The following is an 8,133-nucleotide window of genomic DNA, read 5'->3' on the forward strand; positions in this document are numbered from 1 at the left end:
TTGATGTAGGTTAATGCTGGCTTCATATAAAGATTTAGGAGGTATTCTGCCTTCTCCTGTCTTCTGGGAGTTTGGCTACTGTCTCATGTCTCTTCACATTGCAGGGCTATTTCCTTTCCTCCAGACAGGTGAGCAGGTCTGACTTGGAGATAGTGACACCATTTCTCGGGTTCAGGAGTGTCCTCGGGTCTTAGCTATGAATGTTCCAATACCAGCAGGTCACAGAGCGATGGAGGCTTAGGCTATGGCAGAATCACAGAGACCTCCTGGAGCAGAGGACACAGGGCAGTGAAGCCCTAACCCCAAGCTCTGGCTGGAGCGAGAGACAAAGGCTTTATGGGTTTTTAAAATCTTCTTTACAGTTCACTGTGCTCCCCAAATTTTGTACAATGAATTATATCAATGTTTAATTAAAAATAAAGGGAGCCAACCCCTCACAAAATCTTCAAGGATGTCCTTGTAAAGCCTTAGAAGCAAAAGGAATGATGTAGATACATAAGGTAATATAAATCATGTCAATTTAATTTTTTTCACTGCCATACTGCTATGTCAAAGAAAACCCAGATATTTTTCTAAGTCACTAATACAGAAAACATTGTTCCCATATTGGGAATACACTTGAAGAATTATGGAGCACCTGGTAAAAAAGAAGTAGTCAACTTTACAATAGAAAATCTTGTATTCCCCTGGTAAATGCACAATTGTTATTCCAGTTTGGCAATAGCAAGTATGCGCTTCTGTTAAAGTTACCAAGTTACTTGCTCCCCAGTTTCTATGGTAACCACTTTTTGTGGGGGTATATGTGTAAAAACATCATAAAATTAGGAATGGGGTTTCTTCCAGAAGTTCCACAGCGTAGGGCTGAGAGGTAAGCGGTCTGTGTTTGAATTGACCTTAAAATGGATTGACACTTCTGGCCCCTTTGTAAGAATCATAATATAATGTTCATCCACTGAACTAAAAGATGATGTGGAAATGAGAAGAAACAGTCAATAAAGGATTTAACTACTTCAAAAAGGGAAACATAGAGCTTAAAACTGAGCATACTAATGGTCTAGAGCTGAAGAGCTGTGAAAGTCATTCACTCACAACGTGTCTTTTGTCTGCCCCTAGAAAGGAATGCATAGGTTACACACATAGACTCCCTTTTCTATGGTAACAGCAGCTTTCCCCAGGGCAACAGGAAATAGGAAGGGAAAATATTTTTGCAGGCCTGACATGGAGTTAAGTAGATGAAGTTTTTGGTAAATAACCAGGCTTCACCAGACTCTTAATCTCCCTTCACCAAGGACACTCTGCCCTCCTGCTCCTTCCTTTGTGTATTCAGTCAAAGCTTACTTGTAACAATCTGTCATAAATGTCCTTAGAAATATAAATGCTTGATTACAGGTTGTTACTTTAGGTATTTATTCACAATGGGGAATATGCTCATAACCACAAGGGAGGATGCTCCACAGGTAACGCTTAAGGCATAAAACAGGTTAGTAAAAGAGATAGCAGGGTAAAGGGAATCCTGTGGTGAGCCTGGAATTAGGCTTCTAAAACTGCCTTCTCTTAAAGCCATAAAGTTAATCCTATCCAGAAATACTTTTTTTTTCTATTTTTAATTGTGATTAAAAATCCAACATAACATTTACAGTCTTAACTATTTTTAGGTATAGAGTTCAATAGTGTTCATTATATTCACATTGTTGTGCAATGGATCTCCAGAATGTTTTCATCTTGCAAAACTGAAACTATCCATTAAACAACAACCCCCCCGCCCCTCATTTCCTGGTTCTCCCAGCCCCTGGTAACCATGATCTATTGTTTGTCTCTATGAATTTATTTATTTTTTTAATAGAGACAGGGTCTCTCTATTGCCCAGGCTGATCTTGAACTCCTGGGCTCAAGTGATTCTTTCACCTTGGCCTCCCAAAGTGCTGGGATTACAGGTGTGAGCCACTCCATCCAGCCTGTCTCTATGAGCTTGACTGCTTTAGATATCTCATACAAGTAAAACCATGTGGTATGGTCTTTTTGTGACTAGTTTATTTCACTTAGTGTAATGTCCTCAAAGTTCATCCATGTTGTAGTGTGTGACATGATTTCTTTCCTTTTTAAGATTGAATAATATCCCATCATATGGATATACCACATTTTGTTTATCCCTTCATTCACTGATGGACATTTGAGTTGCTTCCACCTTTTGGTGGAAGCTGCTATAAACATGAGTGTTCAAATACCTCTCTGAGATCTTGCTTTCAATTCTTTTGTATATATACACAGACAGGGATTGCTGGATCACATGTTAATTCTGTTTTCATTTTTTGAGAAACTGCCATACTCTTTTCCATAGTGGCTGCATGATTTTGCATTCCCATCAACTGTGTGCAAGGATTCCAATTTCTCCACATCCCTTCTAAAACTCGTTTTTGTTTTTGTTTTGGTGGTAGCCATCCTAATATGTGTGAAATAATATTTCATTGTGGTTTTGAATATTTATATTAATTAATACTACATTTTTTACTAGACCATCTAATTTATAAAAATAGCTTACAATCTAACTAAATTATATCCCTGCAAATATTATAATACTTGGCAAACAAAAATGCAAAAGAATGAAAAAGCTTAGTGATTCTCCAAGACTCACGGGAAATTAGTAATAAATTGGGAGTTAAACTTGTAGCTATGAAGCCCCTTGCCATTTATGTAATCCCTGGAAGCACAGATATACTTCTGACTTCCATGTTCTGTTATTATTTCTCTATGCTAAAATATGTTTTCTATACTACCCAATATGGATGCTATCCAATTTTGATGAAGAACATAGTCATGTGGTGTATTTCTGCATGTTAACATAAAAAGGACTCTGCGAGGTACTTTAATGAAAATAAGAATGAAGAGAAAATTATTTCTGATTAATAGTAATCATCTTATGACACAGCGTTTTGAGAGTTTCAAGAAAACATTGAAGCACATAAATCTGAGGCAAGAAAAGGGAATCTATTGAAATAATGTAAGAAATTTCAAAGTAATTTCATGAATTTCACAAAAGATGTACCTTTCTATTTAAAAGAGTTACCTTAATTCTCTGTGTACAATACTTAATTACAATTATATAATAAAATCCAAAAGTACCAAAATTCAGTCAAAAACCATTCATTCAAATGTGTTAAAGTATAATTTTCACAAAAGTAAAATTATTTCTCTCATACTAATATAATATAAACAAGTGTAAAAAATGTTATTGAACTCACATTTGTGAGGGAACCATTGAGGTATTAAAACCAGTTCAAGAAGCAATTGAGAAACTATTATGCATGCATGTATGCACTTGTGTGCACACACACACAGACATATTCAGTTAAGATAGACGGGTAAGATACAAAACTGGTAATGTCTTATAGGGCAATAATATTTAGTATTATCTGTTTCTCTGGACAGAAATTATTTCCATTTCTACTGAACAGAAGTCTATAAACTGATACCTAGAAATGCAGATGAATAATGTACAGTAATCTAGGTAGGTATCTTCTTCTATATCAATGATTCTGAAATTATAATTTCTGGATCAGAAATTCCTGGATCTGTTTCACCTGGAAATTTGTTAGAAATTAATATTCTCAGGCCCTTTTGCCAGATTTACAGAATCAGGAGCTCTGAGTGGGACCCAACAACCTATGATTTAGTAAGTTATTTAGATGATTTTGAATGCACACTGAAGTTTCAGACCCACTTCCCTAGATAATAATTAGGTTGCCGTCAGCCTAGTATGTCATTGAAGGGATATGGTACCCAACTTTTTGCCACACTTTCAAATTTTGCCTATTTTTTTCATAGCAAGTAAAAATGTTAATATTTTGTACTCTTGATTTTCCCGAGGTTTTGCAAATGCCCTCATAATGTCACTTCTACATTTAGGGTCATCTGTCCCTGACATCACAGGAACCTTTATTGGATGAGTCCCAGATATTTTAAAAGGAAAATGCTAATGTTATATTTTCATAAAATAATGTTATGCATATTATTTTCATACAATTTATGGGGAAATTCGAGAGATGTGGGTTGTAAGCCAAATTATAATGGAGTCCACTAAACTCTGTATTTGCCATGTTAGGCTTTGGAAGACTTAGAAGAGATTTCATAAGGCGTGAACACATATTTCTTCTGCATAATAAATGTTACTGTTGAGTAAATAGTTAACATTGATTCTTTTGTCACACATCCTAACAAAATTATGGTTAAGGTGTGGTAACAGGACTAATTTCTAATCTCAGTATTTACAACTTTATTCTGCCTTTATACAGTACTGCCGAACTACAGTCTGAGGAGAAGGAGAACTTCTAGCAGTAAAATGTCCTATTTCACACTGGTTCTCATGAGTCATCTCAATAATATGTTGTTTTGAAGGTCAACAGCTGGCAGGAAACAGCACAGAAGAAATAATACATGCAGTTTTAAACTTGCATTCTATACTATGGTATACACACAGAAATCTTTATGCAATCAGTATATATAAGGCTGTTTATGCTTTTTTAATTTTTGCTTCTTAACTTTGTTGCTCTTTGTGACTACTTCTCTTGGTAGCTGTGGGCATGGTATAATATTTGTCTATCAAACTGAAAAAAAAAAGCAAATACATTTATTTTTAAAAGTCCTCCTTCAAGTTACATACATGTTTATTGTAGAAAATTTAGAAAACACAATCTAAAAGCAAAATATCAACATCGCTCTAAATTCTACCTTCTGGAATAACCACATTAATATTTTTATCTTCATATGAAAATATATATTTATGTTAATGTATGTTTTAATGTTAATGGACATATATCTCATTCAGAAAAGGGCTAAGAAAACAATTTCTAAGCAGAAGTACTGAAATGAATTGTACAAACATCACATAACAATTTGCATTTTTAAAGTATCATGGTAAAAATGCCTATGCCTAAGGATTCATTTGCACAAACACAGATTCCAAATATACCAATGAAAAAGCTGAGTTTTTGATCACAGCAATGCATCATTGTTTATTTTATTTAGTCTCAGCTAGCCTGAAAATTACCATTTTACCCAGTGGATTATTCACCCATTGTGTGGTAGAAAAAGACAAATCTTGTCACCAAACAAGATGATACAGTATTTCCTTTTATTCATAAAATCACCTCGAAAAACAGAAGTGATTCATGAATAAAAAAACTATAGCAGCACTGGAGACAAAGCAGAGTGTCATTATCATACTTAAAATTGGAGAAATTTCTTAAAAACATACAGTAGTTAGCAGGATTAGTGCTAGAAACCATAGTGAAATGCAAAGCATTGAGTAAGCAGGGTTAGTAATGGGAGCTGGTCATGGGTCAAATAGTGAGCCAATTCACTGAAGAATTGTGCAACAGTTGGGCCAGTCCCAACTTGACTATTCTTTAGCCTGCAGGCTAAATCATGTTAGAAGAATTAAATAAAGTAGAATTTTTGACTCAGAAAATGAAGCGTTAGCATGAAGTCCTGAACTGGAGTAAGGCAAAAAGGTAAAATTTGACCGTTAGAATGGACATCAAGAAAATGACAAGGACGTTGCAGCTCTATGCTAAGAGTTGGGCCACACTCATACTTTTCTTATTTCACCATTTGAGGAAAGTCAGTAGATTATCTCTTTGGTTTTTATCTATGGGCCTTTCAAAAACAGCTGCCCTTTTTTCTCCTGGCAAAAAACATTCCTGTAAGTTTTTCCCTGTCACACTTATGGAGCTCTAAAGTTACAACTCTCTTTCAAGGGGTAGTTCTCTATAGTAAAGAAGGCTTGAAAATGGCCAGGGAGCCCCATGACACCCACAATGGTGAGGCAAGTCTTTCATTTATAAATGTGAGTACAAAATCTGCCAGGCATTTTGAGGAAAACCAAGAGCAAATTTTAGTGAGGGACACTAAAATGAATACAAAAATACAGAGAAAGAAGAAACATATTCCTTAAATAATTTGTAACTAATACCTTCAAGTAGATTTGAAAGGTTATTGCATGCAAAAAATGGAACTATCAGAAAAAGAGAGCATTCTTAGAAATCAAAAACATGACACAAGGATATTTTTTAAAAAGAACTCAATTGTTGGACTGAAGATAAATGACGTGTTTGTAGAATGACTTAATGACTGGAAGACAAAGTAGAAAGAAATTAACTGTTTCAGGAACTAAGCAAAGAGGTGAAAAATAGGAGAAAAAGTAGTTAAGAAAAATACGTAGTGGATTTTGTGTTCTTTGTGGCTGCTCAGCAATTTTGAACATCCTTACTATGTTTGAAAAATTTCTCATCTTATGAGTCTCACCAAGATAGAGGCCAGAAAGTTGTCTTCCCCATCTCTCTTGTTATTTAAAGGTAAATTTGATTAGTTAAAAATTAATATTGAAAACTCTAGGGCAGTCCCTACTAAATTATTTTTACAAAGAAGTAAAATTAATATGCTAAAGGATGAGATAATGCAGAATTATAAAATGCTAAATTAAAACCAGGCAAGACAGAAAAAGAGGAAGAGAAAGGAACAAAAAATAAGTGGAATAAATGGAAAACAATTATAAATAAGGTAGATGTTAGCCAAACTATATCAGTGACCATTTTAAATGTGAATGGTCTAAATGCACGAATTAAAAGAGATATGTTAGACTAGATAAAATATCAAAACCCAACTAAACACTGCTTACCAGAAAGCCACCTTAAATATGAAGACACAAATAGAGTAAAACTAAAATAATAAGAAAGATGGACTATGCTAACACTAATGAAAAGAAAGCGGCACTTTAGGAGGGCCAAGGTGGGAGGATTCCTTGAGCCCAGAAGTGCAAGACCAGCTTGGGGAACATAGGGAGACCATGTCTCTGTAAAATATTTAAAAATCAGCCAGGCATATTGGTGTGTGCCTGTGGTCCCAGCTACTTGGGAGGCTGAAGTGGGAGGATCACTTAAGCTCAGAAAGTTGAGGCTACTGTGAGCCATGATTGTGCCACTGCACTGCAGACAACAAGACTCTGTCTAAAAAAAAAAAAAAAAAAAAAAAAAAGCCTTTTGGCTCTCTGACCAGCACCATGGCAGTTGGGAAGAACAAGTGCTTTATGAAAGGCAGCAAAAAGGGAGCCAGGAAGAAAGTGGTTGATCAATTTTCTAAGAAAGATTGGTATGATGTGAAAACACCTGCTATGTTCAATATAAGAAATACTGGAAAGATGCTCATCACCAGGACCCAAGGAACCAAAATTGCATCTGATGGTCTCAAGGGTCATGTGTTTAAAGTGAGTCTTGCTGATTTGCAGAATGATGAAGTTGCATTTAGAAAATTCAAGCTGATTACTGAAGATGTTCGGGGTAAAAACTGCCTGACTAACTTTCACGGCATGGATCTTACCCATGACAAAATGTGTTCCATGGTCAAAAAATGGCAGACAAGATTGAAGCTCATGTTGATGTCAAGACTACCGATGGTTACTTGCTTCGTCTGTTCTGTGTTGGTTTTACTAAAAAACGCAACAATCAGATACGGAAGACCTCTTATGCTCAGCACCAACAGGTCTGCCAAATCCGGAAGAAGATGATGGAAATCATGACCCGAGAGGTGCAGACAAATGACTTGAAAGAAGTCGTCAATAAATTGGTTCCAGACAGCATTGGAAAAGACATAGAAAAGGCTTGCCAATCTATTTATCCTCTCCATGATGTCTTCGTTAGAAAAGTAAAAATGCTGAAGAAGCCCAAGTTTCAACTGGGAAAGCTCATGGAGCTTCATGGTGAAAGCAGTAGTTCTGGAAAAACCACTGGGGACGAGACAGGTGCTAAAGTTGAACGAGCTGAGGGATATGAACCACCAGTCCAAGAATCTGTTTAAAGTTCAGACTTTAAATGATGGCAAATAAAAAGTGCTATTTGTGGAAAAAAAAAAAAAGAAGAAGAAAGAAAGAAAAAAGGAAAAAGCTAGAGTAGTTATTTTGATTTCAGGAAAAAAGTAGCCTTCAGAAAAAAATTATTAGGAATAAAGGCATGCATTATGCAATGGTAAAGGCATCAGTTCTCTAAAAAGACATAACAATCATTGTGTGTGCAGCTAAGAACAGACCATCAAAGTACATTAGGCAAAAACCGATAGAACTGTAAAAAGAAAGAGATAGATCCA

At 35.5% G+C, this 8,133-nt stretch overlaps 1 pseudogene; it reads left to right on the forward strand.

Annotated features, from left to right (window-relative positions):
- The first annotated feature begins 7,054 nt into the window (after window positions 1-7,054).
- Window positions 7,055-7,893, forward strand: LOC100438013 (small ribosomal subunit protein eS1-like; annotated as a pseudogene).
- Window positions 7,894-8,133: the final 240 nt, after the last annotated feature.

This window comes from Pongo abelii, chromosome 6 (genome assembly GCF_028885655.2).
Source record: "Pongo abelii isolate AG06213 chromosome 6, NHGRI_mPonAbe1-v2.0_pri, whole genome shotgun sequence".
Lineage (NCBI taxonomy): Eukaryota > Metazoa > Chordata > Mammalia > Primates > Hominidae > Pongo > Pongo abelii.